The sequence below is a fragment of the Melanerpes formicivorus genome, unplaced genomic scaffold (assembly GCF_026170545.1).
Source record: "Melanerpes formicivorus ecotype bairdi unplaced genomic scaffold, bMelFor1.0.p_v2 SCAF_14, whole genome shotgun sequence".
Taxonomy (NCBI): domain Eukaryota; kingdom Metazoa; phylum Chordata; class Aves; order Piciformes; family Picidae; genus Melanerpes; species Melanerpes formicivorus.
Genome location: NW_027142366.1, coordinates 4,506,374 through 4,526,066, shown reverse-complemented (window position 1 = coordinate 4,526,066; position 19,693 = coordinate 4,506,374). Strand labels below are relative to the sequence as shown.

At 52.0% G+C, this 19,693-nt stretch overlaps 1 long non-coding RNA gene across 1 annotated transcript; it reads left to right on the top strand.

Moving 5' to 3' along the window:
• Positions 1-14,359: 14,359 nt before the first annotated feature.
• On the top strand, positions 14,360-17,957 carry LOC137445549 (uncharacterized). Its single transcript, XR_010988427.1, has 3 exons — positions 14,360-14,544; positions 15,809-15,950; positions 17,594-17,957. It is a non-coding gene; the product is annotated as an uncharacterized lncRNA (long non-coding RNA).
• The last annotated feature ends 1,736 nt before the right edge of the window (positions 17,958-19,693 follow it).

Genomic DNA, 19,693 nt, shown 5'->3' with positions numbered 1-19,693 from the left:
GCCCCAGCACATGCTGCCTGGTGTTGATGGAGCTTCATGCACCTTGCTGGAGTGTCAGCTCCACTAATGAGCCACTGGGAATGGCCTCAGCACTGGTGGCTCCTGGGGGCTGTTGTATTTCTCAGCTTTTCCATTCTTGGCTGCTTGTTAACATGTCCCACCACCTCCCAGTTAGGCACTGGGGAAGGGGAGGGCAGGTCCTCTCCCCCAGAAGCTGTCTGGGCAGCTGCTGAGTATGAAATCTTGCTTTTATGCTGGTTGGCTGTGAAGTCTGAGAAGGAGCCTGGTGTGCTCCAGGGAACTGCTGTGAATGTGACACCGTGAGGAAGATCTCTGCTGCTCCTTGCCCTCTTCCCTCACCCTGGTGAAAGGAGATGATCCCATCCCACACCAGGGCCATGAACTGGCAAGTGCAACTGAAATCAAGCCCAGAGCTGCTGCTGCCCTGCCACAGCTCCTGCTTACTGCTCAGGACTTCCCTTTCACACAGCTTTGAGGAGCTGGGATGAAAGGTGAGGCAGTGGAAACACAAAGCATGCCTGGTTTATTTTATTTATGACTAGACTCTGCTTAAAAGGAAATCAGCATTATCAGCTCCAGCACTGCCAGGCCAGATGAGTAAAGGGAAGAGGAGGGTTTCATTTCTGATCTGCAGCTCGAGTTTGCTCTTATATGGGCATCCCCAGCAGGCACTGCTTGCTGCCACCTTGCTGCTACTCCTGTCAGGGGGATGGTCAGGCTCCAGAAACCAAGCCAGGATCCTGCAGAGGTGAAAGGCATGAGACAGAGTAACTGAGCTCTGGCTGCACCTATCAGGGCTCAGGCAGCTACTCATGCTGCACACGAACATCCCTGCAGCCAGCACACCCCAGCCAGTCTCTGCTCATCCCTGCTGCACTGTTATCCACTCAGTGTGGGCCATGACTTCATCACTTCTTGCTCAGTTTCCTGGCAAGAAGATGGTAAAGCTACGTCAGAACACATTCCACTGCCCTCACCAGTGGCTGCAGCTGGAGAGTGGTGATGGGCAGGGCTGGTTCTGGTCCTCACCCATCACTCCTGTTCAGCACTAGGAGGTACCAGGCAGAAGGCAAACACACGACCTGGCATGGGCTGTTGTTGATTGCCAGGGGTTCCTAGAGCCAATATTTGATCATCTGTAAGTAATTGCCCCATTATATGCAGGGACCTGATTTATCTTGCTCCTTGGTGCTACCTTCCAAACTCCCCAGGGAGACATCTGTCTCCCTCTTCATGTTGCTTAATAGGGAAGGAGGAGAGCTGGCACTGGGCCTCACCATGCTCCTCAGTGTCAGCCTGTGGGTGCACCGCGTTGCCTTTCATGGTGGTCTCTGGCTGCGAGCTAAAGCAGTGACAGATCCTCAGCAGGAGGAGGGACACAAGTGAACTCTCCCTGCTCGGTCTGATGTTGAATTCCTGGTTCCTGAGGAATGGTGTCAGCATTGCTGAAGCCCCCTCCATCCACCCCCACCACCACCTCATTCTTGCCCATTCACAAGTGTTTCCCAGCAGCATCTCAGGTGAGGTTAGTCTCCAAGAGCCAGGTTCCTGCAGTCTGAGCAGCTCTTCTTCTGTGTTGAATGATTTACTGCCCCAAAACACAAGGGGAGGAGGAGGAACATCACTAGAGGGGCTGCAGCTTGGCAGTGTGCTCTGCTCCTGCACCCAGCTATGTGCACAAGTAGCAGCACGACCATCTCTTGCTGAAGCTCTCCCCTGCAAGCTTTGTGCCAGCTCCTTGGCCAGGGAGACTGTGTGGCAACAGGCCTGAGCACGGCAGAGGCAGGACACGCTCCGTGTATCAAAGCCTGGATTCCTCCCCCCGGGGACCCATGCGGGGGCTGGAGCTGCAGTCGTGTGCCTGCAGCTGGGTTGGGAGAAGATGTGGAGGAGAGGAAAACCTGAAGCTGGAGGGAAGGAGGGAGGTGAGCTGCAAGATTTGGGGAATGCTCTGGGTTCAAGAAGCAGCCAGACACAGGTACATTCCGTACAGTGGACTTCTGCTGGCTCTTGGCAGCTTTCATGAGGACAGCTGGGGCTCTGTAGCTTTGCTTTTCTATCATTTTTAATTGAGACTTATTAGCAGAAGGAGGTGTAGTCAAGTGTTGGCAACAAACCTTCCCATGCCCACATCTGCTATCCTTATCAGCCTTGAAAACGGCTGTCCTACAGGTTGGGTCCTAGATGTGGTCCAGTTGGGGGTCAGATGGCAACTGGCACCAAAAGAGGCAGAAAAAGCTCAAAAGACAAGAAAACAATGAGAGCAGCAGTGTCAGGAACCTTGCAGCTTCTTCCAGCCATCTGCTCAGCCCAGCCCTGGCTGACCTTTCCCAGGCACACAAAAGCAGAAATCATCTTTACCCAGGAGGAAGATGAGCCAGGCCCAGAGACAGCACAGCCCCTTCCCAGCAGGCAGCCAGCCCAGGAAGCTCTGCCTGGGCAGCCACCATCCAGTGGGGAGGGCAAGAAGTGCTGAAGACAGTGCTGCCTCCAACCACCATGAGCAGGTCTGCCTCCAGGTGAAATGGTGGTGGGTAGCAATGGGACACAATAGGATGGGCATCATGCCTGGCTCCTGGAACTGCTGATGGATGAGCTCTACCCCAAGGAGATCTCCAGGGACCTTGGAGGGATTTGTCAAGGAGGAGCTCTGGCTTTGGTCAAGGAAAAGGGTTTGAGAGCTGAGGCTTGCAGTGATGGGATCCAAACCAAGTCCTTCCTCCATTTCTGAGTATTTGACTCAGTCTTTGCACCACCATTTTCTCCTCTTGGTTCAGTTTCACTGACATCACAAGGCTGTCACCTACCCTGTCACGTTAGTGGAGAAAGAGACTGTGATGTTTTCAGAAGGGATTGTGGGGTTCACTCTCCATCCCAGCCTCTGGGTGGGATGGCACATGGGGGTGAGTAGTGGGAAGGACATTTTCAACCTGGCAGGGCCTGGCACACATCCAAAGGGTACCAGTGCCAGCCACAGCCCACATGTATCTGCATCAGGCCACCAAGACAACCAACCCCTGAGCTTGGACTCTTGGTTCTTTCCATCTGGGCTCTGACCTTTGCTACACAGAGCTGGTGGCTGGGGAGAAGCACTGGGTGCTGCAACAACATGTGAGAGGCATCTGGGGAGGAGAATGCAGCTTCTGCTATTTCAGAGGGCAGGGAGGAAGAGCAAGGGCTGCTGACAAAGACTGAAACTAGAAAAATGATGGTGATGACACAAAACCCTCCTCCTGTTTAGGGAACCAGATGTGTTGGCTTCCTGATGTGTCCAGGATAGCTCAAACCCAGAGATGCAAATTCAAATGACTGAATTGCAGCTCCTTGTGTCCTAGGGAGAGAGTGGACCTATGTCAGGGGGGAAGGATCAAATTCTCTACAGCCCCCTCAGACCCTGAGCTGCCCACGGGCTAGGAGGTGCCTATGACCTAATACCTACCTCCTTTGCCTGGCTCTGTCCTCTTTGCTGGCTGCCAGGAGTGGTTGCCTTGGGATTGCACCCTGGAGCCTGGCACTGCACCAGGGCAAGCCAAGGATTGGTAGCCAGTGGTGCCTTATTTTTGGGATGCACCTTGGTGCTGAGGAAGGAAGGAAGGGGAAGCATGACCTTCCCCATAGCCATGTTTATTGCTGCCCAGCCCACTGCCTGCTCCTCCAGAGCTGGAGGAGCGATGAGCCTAGCTCACCCTTGGGATCTCTGCTGCTCTCTGCTCCTTCCCACAGCAAGACTCCCTGACCCTGCTCCAGCTTCTCAATTGCAGACAGTAAGATTGTTGTTCTTGAGACAAACAAGAAGACAGCCCCTGCCCCAGGGAGCCTGTGGTCAAGGCAAGGAGGTGCCATGTCCTTTAGTTTCTCTCTTCTTTTTTTTCCTTCTGGCTTTCAGAGCTGCAGATGGGCTCCAGCCACAGAGTCTGGAGGCAGGTCCAGCTTCCAGTGACTTGGGTGGAGGCTGAATCCAAGCTGCTGATTTAGTTCCTGCCTATTTATGGTGCTGGTTTTATACATGATTTGATTCTCTCTAGTTATAGATAGAACTGAGCAGAGACTGAGAATTTCAGGAGGTGTGTGAAGGATACTTTATAAACCAACCACTGGTTAGTGCAAGATACCAGCAAGAGCACAGTGTGGGGTGATGCTGTGTGCCCTGCAAAGAATTGAATCCATGAAAGGCTCAACCCAGACCCATCCACACCATGATTGTGATTTCCCTGCTCTTAGAGCTGCTCTGGGAATTGGGGTTGAAGCCCCATCTGCATCTTAGCAGAAGCCAAGGCATGCCTGGGGACAGAGCTGTGACTCCAGAACGTGCTGTATCCACCTTCCCTGCTCCTGCCATGGCTGATAGCTGGGGAGCAGGCACAGAAGGAGATGTCTGTCTGGCCCAGTCAGGGGCAAAGCTCCCACAGGTGGGAAAGGAGAGGGACTGTGGGGCTCCCCAGGAGTGATCTGGGGGTAGCTCTGACCTGCCTCAGCACTTGTCAATTCAATACTTGATGTGGATTGTAGCCCAGGGAGAGATAATCTGACCACAGTTCTGCTCCTCACATCTTCTCCTTCTCTTCCTCACATCCTCTCCTCCTCCTCCTTTAATCTGGCTGCTGGGAGAAATTATCTTTGTTTCTGGAGCTTTTACCAAACTGCAAGGGGGTTTCCAAAACATCTGGAACAGCTCATGGAGCTGGAGTGGAGTGTAACGCTGAGGGTGGAAATAAGGTCATGGAAACAGAGGCACCCTGTTGGATTAATGCTCAAGAGTGACACTTGGGAAGGGCTAAGTTCAAACCCTCACCCTGCTTGCAAAGGAAAAGAGTTGTAAAAAGTCCAGTGAGATCCTGTCCACACTGACACATGCCTCTTGGTCCTGCTCCCCAGGGACTGTGCAGGGAAGAGATCCCACCAGTACTCACTGAGGCCTGTGACCTTGGCAAGGGATGTGACCCTGTGCTGTGAAGGGCATTTTGGTCTCCCAGAACCAAAATCTGCCCCTGTGTCCAGGCTGGAGGGAGGTCCAAACTGGAAAGGGCAATGAGGCCCCTTGGGTTTTTTAGAGGCTGCCAGCTTGGCATCCATCACAGCTGAAGTACTGAGGTGGCTTTTAATGCAAAGCATCATGAAGTTAATTAAAGGAGGGATGTAACCAATCCCAGCAAATGGTGAAAATAGATCTCTGCTAACTGCTAGGATTTGGGCTGATAAAGATGATCTTGTCAATGCACCAGCTTTGCTTGGCTGGCTGGCTGTGTCTTCTGGCCATGGCACCAATGGAGCCAGAGTGGAGTCTACTGCTTAGATGGATTGATAAACACTAATGACACAAACCCATCATGGCTCACCTGATGGGAGGGCAAAGAGGGCTGGCTAAGGGCTGGGAGATGTAGCTGCCCTGGGACAGTGTGGCCATGCAGCTGCCTTTCCAGTGGGGTTGCAAAGAAATCAGTTCTCAAGCCTCCCCAGTTTTACCTGTTGGGTGAAAAAAACCTTGAACCACATAAACCTTTTGGATAAGATTTGCCATCAGCTGCTCTAGGAGAAGCCAGACACTCAGCTGAGTGCAAGCCCAAGCTGCCTCTTTTAGTACAACTGCATAAAGAGCCTGGGAACAAAAAGGGAAAGTGGTTTGTAGGATGGGACATCCTCTCTGCCTTGGGAAGCAAAACATGTGAAAGCCATGGCAGAACCCTGAGTTTTAGCCTTATTTTAGTAGGGCAACCTCTAAAATATTTCTGTGGTCCTTCAGAGATAATCCAGACTCCCAACATCCTCAGATTTGTGGCTGCAAAGTGCTGCAGGAGCTCAGTATCCCCACTGCAATGCAGCAGCTCTGAGGTCAACCACCGTCCTTGGATGTGGCGGGGGAAGGATGGAGGTTTCACTTGTTGTGGCTGTGGCAGTGAAGGAAGAGTAAGGAGAGTGGTGTCCCCAGCTCTGGTGTCCCTTTGCCAAGGAGAAGGGTGGCACATTGGGAGTGTCTAGGAAAAGGGTCCCAGAAGTGATTCAGAGACTGGAAACCCTGCCTACACAGACAGGGTGGGGAAGCTCAGCTCATTCATTGAGTGTTATTTACTTTAGCTTTTTATATTGAAGAGTTTTGCCTGATGGATCATGATATCCCTAAATATCAGCATTTAAATGGGAGTTCCCCAGGCCAACAGACAAAAGCAGGATAAGATACATTGATACCAGAAGGCACAGCTTTGGGATGGAAGGAACACTCAGATCATCTGGAATATTGAAATGGAGCCTGGGACACCCCAGCCCCCTGCACAGACTGCTATGCAGAGAGCGTTTGGGGCACAGGGAAAGGAACAGCAGGGTTCCTCTGGAACTGCAGGGTGAGCCAGCAGTGTGCCCAGGTGGCCAAGAAGGCCAATGGCATCCTGGCCTGTATCAGGAACAGTGTGGCCAGCAGGAGCAGGGAGGTCATTCTGCCCCTGTACACTGCATTGGTTAGACCACACCTCAAGTACTGTGTCCAGTTCTAGGCCCCTCAGTTTAGGAAGGAGGTTGAGATGCTGGAAGGTGTCCAGAGAAGGGCAATGAGGCTGGGGAGGGGTCTGGAGCACAGCCCTGTGAGGAGAGGCTGAGGGAGCTGGGGTTGCTTAGCCTGGAGAAGAGGAGGCTCAGGGGAGATCTTATTGCCGTCTACAACTACCTGAAAGGAGGTTATTGCCAGAACAAGAGGACACAGTCTCAAGCTGTGCCAGGAGAGGTTTAGGCTTGATGTTAGGAAGAAGTTCTTCATAGAGAGAGTGATTGCCCATTGGAATGTGCTGCCCGGGGAGGTGGTGGAGTCACCATCACTGGAGGTGTTTAGGAAGAGACTGGATGGGGTGCTTGGTGCCATGGTTTAGTTGATTGGATGGTGTTGGGTGATAGGTTGGACTCGATGATCTCAAAGGTCTCTTCCAACCTGGTCTGGTCTATTCTATTCTATTCTATTCTATTCTATTCTATTCTATTCTATTCTATTCTATTCTATTCTATTCTATTCTATCCTATCCTATCCTATCCTATCCTATCCTATCCTATCCTATCCTATCCTATCCTAACTCTTGCATGCCATGACGGGTACCTCCACCTGCCAGCCCGCAGCAGGCTGGAGGGATTTAAAACCCTGCTGATGGCCTCAGGCTTTCCTATCCAGGCAAGAAAGCAAGCTGTGAAAAAGTAAACATGTCACTGAAGCATTTTCCTTTCAGAGGGGCTGAGCTTTGCAAGCTCAGAGAAAGGACACAATGAAGCTGCTGTCAGCTGTGAGCACACCGGCCCTGGCTTCACAAATATTTGCATAATATTTACTGAGCTTCATGTGTTATTCAGCAGTGTAGTTTTGAAAACGTTTCACTGGGCTTTGCCAGATGTGGTGCCCTCAGGTAACCTCCCTGCCTTACTCACTCACACTCAGCAGCCACCCTCACCACCGCCAGCACTCACCCTGACACCCCTGGACCGGATCCTTGTGGGGGCAGAAGTGCAAAGAGGAATGCTGCCCCATGTTTATCACCTGTGTGACACCATGCCTGGCACAGCACCAGGAGAAAGCCTGCTCCTTCTCCAACATGCCCCACAGACACACGTGCAGTGCTGATGCAGGGATGGGTGCTGTCTGCCTCAGCCCTTGGTTAAAGCACAGGCAGGCTCTTCTTTACAGAATAGAATAGAATTACTTCAGTTGGAAAAGACCTCAACCATCAGCACTGTTTAGGCCACACCTTGAGTACTGTGTCCAGTTAGGGGGCCCCTGAATTTAAGAAGGACTTTGAGACTCTTGAACATGTCCAGAGAAGGGCAACGAGGCTGGGGAGAGGCCTTGAGCACAGCCCTGTGAGGAGAGGCTGAGGGAGCTGGGGTTGCTTAGCCTGGAGAAGAGGAGGCTCAGGGGAGACCTTCTTGCTCTCTACAACTACCAGAAGGGAGGTTGTAGCCAGGAGGGGGTTGGTCTCTTCTCCCAGGCAACCAGCACCAGAACAAGAGGACACAGTCTCAAGCTGCACCAAGGGAAGTTTAGGCTGGAGGTGAGGAGAAAGTTCTTCCCAGAGAGAGTTGTTAGCTGTTGGAATGTGCTGTCCAGGGAGGTGGTGGAGTCCCCATCCCTGGAGGTGTTCAAGAGGGAACTGGACGTAGCACATGGTGCCATGGTTTAGTAGTCATGAGGTCTTGGCTGACAGGATGGACTTGATGATCTTTGAGGTCTCTTCCAACCTTATTGATTCTATGATCATCGAGTCCAACAGTCAACCTAGCACCACTATGGTCATTAATCCATGTCCTGAAGTGTCATGTCTACATGCATCTCAAACACCTCCATGGATGGTGACTCCACCACCACCCTGAGCAGCCTGTTCCAATGCCTGACCACTATTTCAGTGAAGATTTTTTTCCCAATACCTAACCAAAACCTCCCCTGATACAACTTGAGGCCATTTGCTCCCATTCTATTCCTTGATACTAGAGGGAAGAGACCAAGCCCCACCTCACTGCAACCTCCTTTCAGGAAGTCTAGAGAACTATGAGCCCTCCCTTCAGCCTCCTCTTCTCCAGACTAAATAATCTTAGTTCCCTCAGCTGCTCCTCATAAGACTTGTTTTCCAGACCCTTCCCTAGCTTCCTTGTCCTTATGTAGGACCTCCCTGAAATGCCTTTGCCATTGACCTCTCTCTGTGGTTTCCTGTATTTGACCCCCCTTATCACAGCCCTGCCTGGGGAATATGCACTCAGGAGGGTGTGTTTTATGGGCTTGATAAGCTTTTATTGCAGCCAGCCTTATTGATGGGATGTCTGGAATAAAGAGGTGGGGACCCTGATTCTAGGCAGGGGGAGAGGGGGTCTAAGTGGCTCCTCTTTCCACTGAATTTGATAGTCTGGACACAGGTTTTAGGTAAAACCAAGTCCAGCTCAGGCACACCTGGGAAGGTCCATGTCAGAGATGTCTGCCAGCAGCTGCAGTTGGTACCAGGGAATTGTTTTTTGTTGAAATGTTTATTTCATCCTCTGCAAGAGAAAGCACGTGGGGAAATGGCATCCCCCTGCACAGCCTCCTCTGCCCCATAACAAACCTCAGGACCCCACTCAGCATGGCAAGGCCTACCCCCTGGGCCACCCTGCTTGCATAAGGAGCAGTTTGTATCCTCTCCTGCCTCAGTTTCCCTCTCCACTCCCCACACCTCCATCACCATCACAGCCTTTCCTCCCACGTGGGCTGAGCTCTTCTCTTGGCAGCAGTTTGCATTTCACTCCCCCCCCCCCCCCCCCCCCCTTAATATCAGATTAGAAAGAAATTAGTGGTCAGTAATGACTTTGCCAGGTGCTGACTCCTTCTGCACTTCAGCTCTGAGCAGCCTTTGTGTGCGTGTGTGTGTGTGTACAAGTGACAAACAATGATTAAAGAGCCTTTATTAGTCCCATGACTAAGCTGTAGTAGGAAAAACCTGTGTCCTTCCTACCAAAGCCCAGCATGAAGGGAACAGCTCACTGCAAGTGCTCTGTCCCAGCAGCTTGCTCTTGCACAGAGGACAACACTGTGGCCACATGAGAGGGTTTTCTGACCTCATTTATCCCAACATGTGCCTGGGGATCATAATGTCAGACATGAAGGTGGTTGGATGTGGTCTCTTCTTAAGTTGTTCATGGTCCCATGTCTGCTTTCAGCAGGTGTGACTGCTCCCTGGGAGCTGCAGAGGAGCAGGAACTCTCTTCCACAAGCTGGTGGTTTAATCTGCTTATGGAGATAGGGACATCCACCCAAGGACATGGGGCAGTGCTGAGGCTGCAGTTCCCAGGAAGTGATTTGTCCACAGGGACTTGAACCAATCTTCCCCTAAATCAGTGCTGCAACCTGAGCTGCACACGAGAGCTGCACAAACACTTTCCAAGTGCTGCCAGGTCTTGTGCTTTCTCCATCAGGCTTACAGAAGACATTGCCTTTTTGTCAAATCTCACTGGTTTTTTACTCAGCCAAATGCACCAGACCCTATGGATGCACCTTTCCAGAGTGGGCCTTTTGCTTCTGAGACAGCAGGTACCAGGACATTTCCCTGGCTGCATAGTAAAACATCTCCAGGAGAGATGCTGTTGGACACTGGCTGGCTGTGGCTGTGCTGTTGGCATCCTCTGGTCCCTGGGGTGTGTGACTGTCCTGGACCCAGCACCATGGAAATGAGTTAGGAGCTCCTGGGACCAAGGATGTCCTGTGAGATCAGCATGTCAGGAAAACAAAGCACCCCAGAGTTCCTACTGCTTTCTCTGTAAGAAGGAACCAACTATTCAAAGCCTTCTGGGGCAGCAGATACAAACTGCAGCCCACCACACAGTCTGCCTATGGCTGCAAAGTTGCCAAGAGTCCAAATGATGGAGAAAGGGCTGGATTATACATTTTGCTTGAGATGTCTTCCCAGCACATGGCTTAAGCTGATCAGTTATCCCAGCTATACCACATCTCAGCAGGGAGATACTCTGTGTCTCTGCCACACTGCAGCTGGCCAGAGAGTGTGGCAGAGGAAAGCCTGGGGAGCATCACAGCTGTTGTGGTAAAGTAGAGCAAGATATTTTCTTTCCTCCCCATACCTTCATGCTCTGAGCTGCTCTTCAATAGCTTCATTCCCATCACAGAATCACATGAAGGGTTGGAAGGGACCTCTGGAGATCACCAAGTCCAACCACCCTGCTAGAGCAGTATCACCCTGAGTAAATCACACAGGAACATGCCCAGGTTACTGTGAGGGTGACAAAACACTGGACCAGGCTGCCCAGAGAGGTTGTGGAGCCTCCTTCTCTGGAAACATTCAAAACCCTCCTGGAGAAGGTTCTGTGTGACCTGCTCTAGGTGATCCTGCTCTAGCAGGGAGGTTGAACTGGATGATCTTTCAAGGTCCCTTCCGACCCCTGAAGTCCTATGTTCTGTGAGTGTGGGTTCTGAATACCTCCAGAGACAGACACTCCACAACCTCTCTGGGCAGCCTGGCCCAGTGCTCAGCCACCCTCAAAGTGAATGTTTCTTTATGTCTACGTGGAACCTCCTGTGTTGCAGTTTGCCCCTTGAGGAGGAGGCAGGATCTAAATATCAGGAGCAGGATCTAACCGTCAGGAGCAGGGTCCAAACATCAGGAGCAGGGTCCAAGCATTAGGAGCAGGATCCCCTTTGTCCTATGCCTGCCACCACTGAAGCACATTGGGCTTGCAGAGCCTTCTGCAGAAGTGCTGGGCCAGCCAGCAGCTCCCGCCCTCCTGCAGCAGCCAGCGGTTCCAGCCCCGCTCGCATACAAAGGAGGTTGCATCATAACTGCTTTTTAAACTCTGAGGCTTTTGAAGTCCAAGCCAAAGTTTGTTTTTACGCCTGTGCTGAGCCAAGTCCCTTGTTCTGGTGTTTACAGGAGTCTCTTCAGTTAGCAGGAGCTCACCTCACCTCTTGCAGCAGCAGGGTTATCACGGTGGTGTTTGTCCAGACTGGCAAGAGTCTGGGCTCTTGAAGGACTGAAAATCGACGTCAGGAACAACAAATGAAAGCTCTGCTGGAAGACTTCCAGCTCTCTTTTCAGCTGTGGTTGAGATAATCAGGATCAGGATTAGCTAGAGGGGAAGAGACAGATTTTCAAAAGATGGACATCCTTTAGGAGCAACCAGGAGAACTTCACAAACAGGGCCTTGAAGTCCACAGGGTAGGACAGAGTCAGCTGCGCCATCATTCACCACACATCGGCACTGCAGGAAGAAGATGCTCCAAAATGGGTGAGAGGGACCCCCAGCATCCCTGGGAGCAGTGGGTTTGTGCAGGGAGTGTCTTTTCCTCCACTTCTCAGTTCATCCTGGGATTGCAGAGCTACTGTGTAGGCTCCAGCCATGGTACTTTTCTTGCTGGAAGGAGTGGGGCATCCCCAGCAGCCCAGCTCTGCCTGGGACAGCTCACCACATGCACTCTGCTGAATGTTTGGAGGGCAGCAGTTTGCACACACCACTCTGGCTCCTCATGGCATCCTGGTTTTCCCCCAGATCCACCAGTCAGGCCATCTGCTTGACATAACATCCCAGCTGAGCTGGCAGCAGCAGGAACTGCCAGCCCCAAGAGCAGAATGGGGACGGGGCTGAGCACCCCCAACCCAAATACCTCACCCAAGCATGGAGCAAAGAGGGGGCGTTCTGGGCAGAGCCAGGCTGGTGGATGAAAGCTGAGTGGTTAACACAGTGCCTGCTCTGCTCTGGCTTTCCAGTCGGGGCTTGCTCTGGCTTCCTTGCGGACATCTGGCAGATGGGCCCAGAGAGGAATGTAATGAGTTGTGCAGATGGGAGGTGCTGCGCTCAGGTTGCAGCCTGTGGGGCTGGGAGTCAGTGTTTTGTTTATAAACACAGGCAGGATGATTAAGATAAGAAGGGGATGGTAATTAAATTAAATTAAGGCTCTGGAAGTCGTTAGATGAGCCTGAAAGCATCAGCAGTCACTGTAATTCCTAGTTCTGCAAAACAGGGGTGCAGTGGGATGGAGCGCTGGGGAGTGACAAGGGAACTGGGAGGGTCTTTTTTCAGCTCACTGAGGAAGAGGCACAAAGCTATCCCCAAACAGGGTAGACAGGAGGGAGTCAGACAAAAGGAAAGCATCAGAGCATCAGGGGAGGGATGAAAAGTCCACTAAGGTTCTCTCCACGCTCCTGGGAGCAGTGGGCCTGGAACACAAGCGGGGAGCTTGGGCACAGTGGGATGAAGGACCAAGGTTCTTACCAGGATTTTGGTGCAACAGAGAGCACAGTGATGCTTGCAGAAGTCAGGTTGTAAATGTCCCTTCACATCCTTGCAGATGTCCCTTTGTGAGCAGGAGAGCATCTGGATGAGCAGGGATGATAGGATCTGGGAAGGCAGCCTTTTTTGATGGAGAGGGTGGCAAAGCCAATTGCCTCACTGCATGGGGAGTGGGACAAGTGCAGAGAAAAATGGGTTAGGAAGCATGACAGCTGATGTACAGGTTTCAGATATGTTTCTACATCCAGCACAGAGGCTACAGCTTTAACTGTGCCAGCTCAGAGCAAAAGACAGCAACAACACCTAGAGCCTGACAAATCCACCCACCCCTGGGGCACCAAGGGCTGGCAGCTCCTCTTCCCAGAGCTGCTGGCTTGCTGAGAGATCCTGTGCCTGTTTATTTTTGTTTCCTGTTTGCAGTGGCCCTGATACACCTTCAAGCCTTAAATGCTTTCCCTGCTGCACAGATGGGGTACATCAGTCCTAGGAGCTTTCATAGCTCTTTGGGAATAGAGAATGGGCTGAGAAGGTCTGGATGCTGCAGGGCAGGTGGAATGGGGATATGGATCAGCTAACGCCTGGGTGAAGGATGCTTCATTAACTGTCCATGACCCAGAGACTTAGATTTGCTGTCATCTCATCTTGGAAACCTGGCCCCAGAGTGCATGATGTAGGAGCATGTGCTTTTTGGCTTAAAAGGTCTTCAGCTTGGTCTTCTGGCATCCCCTTCACAAAGGGCTATTGGGAAGCACGGAGGAAGTATCAGCAACCCTTACAGCAGTAGTCATGGCCAGGATGGGGAATGCAAACAGAAAGTCCCTTGGCTGGATCCTTAGAGAGGAGAGCCTCTTTTCCCACAAAGTGTTTGTGGGTTGGTGGCTGATGAAGGCTGGGCTTGGGGAGAAGGTTTCTCTCATGCAGGTGTCAGGGGGGAGCAGGTAATTGATGGCTTCATGTTTCTAATTACAGGAAAGCCATGAGGCAGAGCACTCAGCGGATGGCCCTCAAGACAGAGCTGAGCATGCTCTCTATGGCCAGTCCAAGACCCTGGGAAAGCAGCAGCTTGCCCCATTTCAGAGTCTGGCTGAGCATCAGGAACTGCAGGCTGGTGACAGCTTTGTGGGATGCCAGCAGAGCAGGCAGGACCACAGCAGTGAAGAGGCTGGCACAGCTAGGAGGATGCATAACAGCTTTTGAGGGATAGTGCTGCTGCCACATCCCCATCAGTGAGAGTAGGTACATCCCATGGGGCAGCAAATGCCCCTCCAGAGTGGGTTCATCAGCACCTGCTAAACACAGCAGCTGACTTGTTTGTGCTGACAAATCCTCTCCTCTTTGCTCACCAGCAGCCATGAAGGCTTTTTCCTTCCCCCAGAGCTGGAGGGAACAGGGTGGTGGAAGGGAGGGTATGGGAGCTGCCGGCCCTGCAGCGCTGGGCCCTGGGCCAGGTTCCTGCCACTGCTCTGCAAACGGCCTGCGTTTGTTCAGGCTGCTTGCAGTGGTGAGGCACAAGTGTGCCAGGGCTTAAGGCTGCACAGCCCAGGGCTGAATTTGGCTTCTGGAACTGGCTGAGTTGCAGCAGGAGCTTAGAGTCCCTGGAGGAGCAGGGAGTACAGATCTGCAGCTCCAAGAGCGCTCCAAGCTACCACTGCTGGTCCCTGTCACCCCATCCCAGCTGCTGGGACACTCCAAAAGAGGTTCCACCTACCCAGCTCTATCTGGCAGTGATCCTGATGACAGGCTGAGCTCCCCAAGGGAGAAGCTGATTCCCCAAACACTGGCTGGGGCTCAGGGGTAAGTAAATGCTGGCTTTCTTCCTGCTGATCTCCCCAATTAGTCTCCCATCTCTTTTTCCCCCTGTTCAAAGCACTGAGCGTCATTAATCTGTTAGGGGGATTACTGCCAGGCTGCGCTGGAGGGGACAGTGTCTCCCCAGCCCTCTTGCACACACAGCCATGCACACTAATAGTTTTTTTGCTCCCCCGTCACAGCTGTTAAGGCTACAAAAGCCCTGGGTAATGTGATCTCCTGGGTCCCTTGTCCACCAAGGCCCAGGAACCCTTGCCCCTTTTGAAGGCAGGAATGTGGCCAAGCATGACCAAGTTTGTCCCAGTTCAAGGCCCTGTGCTCTCCTCCCCGGCCATCCGAGGGGAGTTAACAACGCGTAAAGAATTGGATCAGACCATAGGACCATCAGCCCCCCATGCCCCCCTTCCATCCTCCCAGCTCCTGCCACCACAGAAGGTCTCAGGAGCAGGGACAGGTGGCCCAAGACCCAGGAGGGTGTGTCAGAGGCACTGGAGGATGCAAAAGGGTTTAAGCCTGCTTTAGGGCAATAAGCTTGGCATAAGGGTAATTATTCCAGACCTTTGCCCATGACTGACTGCTCTCAGGAGACAGTGGGCTGAACACACGTTGGAGGAGAGGATTCACACAGCAACTGGTGCTGCCACTCAACAGAACCCAGGGTCTTTTCTGAGCCATTAAGGGAGATGGTTAACAGCCAGGCATGATACAGAAGGGTGCTGGTTGCTCAGAGGAGGCTGTGAAAGACCTGCTCCAGACCCAAGTGCCTTTTTCCCTTACCCTAAGGGACTCCAAGGCTGTGGTCCCCTCACTGGTACCTAGGGCTGGGGTACTGTGTCCTGTGAGGAGGCAGCCCAGCTGTTGTTTTAGGCAGTGCCTGACAGAGATACTCCGAGTGTAGAGTTCAAAGCAGCCACTGGCTCTTTCCTTGGATCTGAGGTGGCTCAGTGAGATCAGGGCAGCTTTGTAATTTGAAACAATGGAGTTAGGGGAAACTGTGCCACTGGTGGCCCTGGCCATACAAGGAAAGAAGATCCCACTGTGTGCACAGTCCTGCATTCCCCATCCTCCCCCTGCCCCAGCCTGGGACAAGCAGCCCCCAGCACCTGCTGGCACCCAAGGGTGCCCCCAAAGCACCTGACAGCAGAGGCCAGGTGACACTTGAAGAGGTCCAGGCACGAGCTGAGTCCTGTTTCTCCTGTGCTGCTGCAGGCTGGGTTTGGGTTTCTCTCCCTCTTGTTTTCTGTCCCAGGTTGAAACCCTATGCCGGGGTGGGAGACGCTCGGGGGAATTTGCAACGGCAGATGGTGAAGAAAAGAAAAAAGGACGGAGCACGCTGCCTGCAGGCATGGGAACACAACACCCCGGGAGGAGTGCAGAGTGAACAGCCAAAGGTGACCAGCCTGCAATGCTTTTCATCTCAAAACAGCACGGTGCTGCCCTGCCTGCCCCGCACACACCTGCACGCCAGGAACAAACCCCCTCCGGATGCCTTTTTCCTCTCTTTCTTTTTCTTCCTCCCTTTTGCTCTCTTCCCACTCTAAAACAAAGATGCTTCCCCAGATGCACTGGTCCCCATCCAACAGATCCCTTTGTCTCAGCCCTTGGAATTATGTTTTCTTTGTACACATTTGCCATCCTCCCAGGCTCAGCACTGGATGTCTCATTGTAAGGGAGACACTGGTCAGTGTCGCCAGAACTCCTCATGATGCTGACACAGAGGGATCCTTACTGGAGTGCAGATGCTAAAAGCTAAATCTCAGCCAAGGAAAGGCCATAGCATGAAGTCAGAGAGACCTAAAAGGGATTTGGAAATTTGGGGATGACTTTAGGATTATAAACAATAGAAGGGATTAAGAGCAGAAGCAGACACAAACTTCCCTCCTCACAGAGGGCTGTCCCCCAGCTCTGTGGGGCCACCTGAGCCTTCCAGGGATGCTGTACCCTGGGGCAGAGTACTAAGGGCTGCTCTAACAAGGGTCACACACAGCCTTGGGAGATAACAGCTCCTGCTGTCCCTTGTTCTGGTGCAGGTCTCTGGACTGGACATCCAGGTGTCCTGGGCAGCCAGTGTCTCCCAGGCAGGCAGGTCCTGCTGAGCAGCCTCACTCTGCACCAGACCATGGTTGTCCTTCTGTTTGAATATCATTAGCTTTTGCACACTTGCTGATGGCTTTGACCCAGCTCCAGCCATGCTCTGCCTGCCCCACAACGGTGGACATTTTAGCTCCTATTATTTCCTGACCCCAGACCTGGATGCTCAAACCCAGACCCATTTCTCTCAGCTGGCTTGAGCCAGACAGGTCTAGGAAAAGAAATAAGCTCTCCCTGCAGGCCTGCCCTCATTTAGCTTTGCAAGAAGAAATTTTCTCCCCAGCTCCAGGAATTGCAGGACATTTTAGATGTGAGGGAGATATGGAAAGCAAACCTGACCTTTTCAACCAGAGAAAAGCTGTTTCCCCACAAGTCGATGTCACAAAAAAATGTTGGGTTTTATTTTTCTCCCAACCCAGCACTCAAAACAAACATCTAAACCTCAGATGTTGCTACAAAGAGCAATTGTCTCTCCAGAACAGCTCTTACACATCTTTGTCCAGCCCGGCCTCCCTGTGCGGCTCTCCACCTCTCTGCAGGCTCAGGGAGTGCAGTGGGATCGGCCTGGGAAGTTATTTTGTTCCCACCAAACACCTTGGCTAGCAGAGGAGTCCTTTTATTGCCGGGATGTCATTCACACTGTGCTTGTTTAACACACGTCCCAGCTGCCTCTTTTCATGCTACTGCTCTGAGAACGGAGATTCACGAGGACTGAGCTCATCCTAAGTTCACAGGAAGATGGGCTCAGATGGGGACGTGGGATGTAAATCCCCTCGAACACTGCATACATTTGCATCTGCTTCTGACTTGACATCCTCTCTCTCATGGCAAGGTTCCCCTGTCACGGTGTGTTGGGGAGATGCAATGCATCCCTCATGGGCTGAGCTTGGGATGGTTTTTCTTTCACTGTTGAGGACTGCTCTGCTTTGCATTGATGTTTCAGGTCACACCATGACCCAAGGAGGTTTGCTCCATCGAGCAAAGCGACTGCTGCCCAGCCGCCACGTGGCCCGCAGACCTGCAGCCTCTGGAGCGTCACCCGCTCCTTGGGCAGCCACGGCGTGGCACATGCACGGAGCAAGCTCTTCCCCCGTCACTGTGACTGTTTTCCCACTTCAGGACACAACAGAAGATCCTTTCAACAACATTTCCTTTGAAAAATAATCCATCTAACTCTGTTTTTGGAAAGTGCTCCATGCTCTGCACAGGAAGAAGTTAATTACTGACCGGGGGGTGAGGGCGTGTGTTCTCAAATGTTTTAAATGTTTAATTTTCTTGAAAGAAAAACCATCTCTGATCTCTGTTGGATCCTCTCCCTGTTTACACAGAGGGTTTCTATTAGCAGGGCCAGCAGTACATCCCTGACCGCCACGTCCGTGTCCTGTTCTTCTTCCCTCAAAACAGGAACCCCTCCCAAGGGGTGTGTGTCCCACCTCTCCATGTGCCTCTCCAGGGAGCGGGGTTGGCCCAAGCCCTCCTGATGCTGTCTTCCATCAAGGGCTGCTCCATTCAGACTCTGGGCTGGGGTGAAGCAGCTGACTGCTGTGACTTTTCCTTCTCTACTCATTGTACTTCCTACTTTTCTACTCCTTCTACTCCTCTTCTACTCCTACTTTTCTACTCATTCTACTCCTTTTCTACTCCTACTTTTCTACTCATTCTACTCCTACTTTTCTACTCATTCTACTCCTTTTCTACTCCTACTTTTCTACTCCTTCTACTCCTACTTTTCTACTCATTCTACTCCTTTTCTACTCCTACTTTTCTACTCATTCTACTCCTTTTCTACTTCTACTTTTCTACTCCTTCTACTCCTACTTTTCTACTCATTCTACTCCTTTTCTACTCCTACTTTTCTACTCCTTTTCTACTCCTACTTTTCTACTCATTCTACTTCCTTGTCAGGAATACAAGGAAGGGTGGAGGGGTAAGGTTACCCCCTTCACAGCCCCTTCTGGTGAGGGATTCTGAGCAAAGTGTCACTGAGACCTCTCCTGGTGGGTTCGAACCGATCTCTGCTCACGTGAGCTGGCAATGGGGTATAACCAGGAGAGGCATCCGTAACTATTTCAGATGAAGTTTCCAGGCAGAGAGTGTCCCACAGACATCCTTACTGTAAGGACATCATTAGCTTTGTTTAGTCTCCACATCCTCTAATGGGAATTGGGGTCTCATCTCCATCCGATTTGCACCACACCAGATGATTGTGTCCAAAATCCACCCAGAGAGTCCCAGCTGCTGACACCCAGTTTGTTGGGGTCCTCTGCAGGGTGATAAGCATCTCTAGTGTGGTGGCCAAGGAAAGATGGTCCCCTTGGTGGGACGGGTCCCAAAGCCTGGCCATGTGTCCCCTGCCAGGACACTTCAAGCCCCAAAGGCTGCTGGAGGTTTGATTTCCTTTTGCTGTTGTTGCTTATCTTAGCCCTCCTGGTGCTGCTGGCAGGGCACTGCTGGGGTTGCTAGTTTAATGTTGATGAGAAGATAATGAGGATGATCATCAGCGCCGTAACAGCCCTTTGATTTTTAGTTTATTACAGTAAGGAAGAGGTGACTAAGAGGAAGGGCTGGGGAGCAGCGGTCAGGGTGAGCTGAGCGTGCTGGCTGCAAGCTGTGGCATTTCCAGATTGTGCTGGAGGCTGAGCTGGGCAAACCTGGTGGGGCCTCCTGATTTCAATGAAGAGCTCAGGGCTGGGGCTGTCATCTTCCAGGGAAGCTTGTATGACACTGGTGTGTCAGGGTGGATGATGGTCTCAGGATCCCAACTGTTTTCAGGATCTCTAGGCCAGCATGGGCTAGTGTTAAATGAGTGGGGTCCTACAGGAGAGCAGATGAAGGGAGATGCATGGAGATGGAGAGGATTAGCTGTAGGGCTGATGAGGGGTGGAGAGGGACTTTGGCATTTGATTGTGGGGCTGGAATAAGGGATGGCATTGGGTAGGTTGGAGTGAAGAGGAGCCCTTTGGAGGCACTGGAGGCTGGCCCTTGTAGATGCATCTTCTGAGGTGTCTTCAAACCTTTCCAAGCCTTATTTTCCAACTAGCAA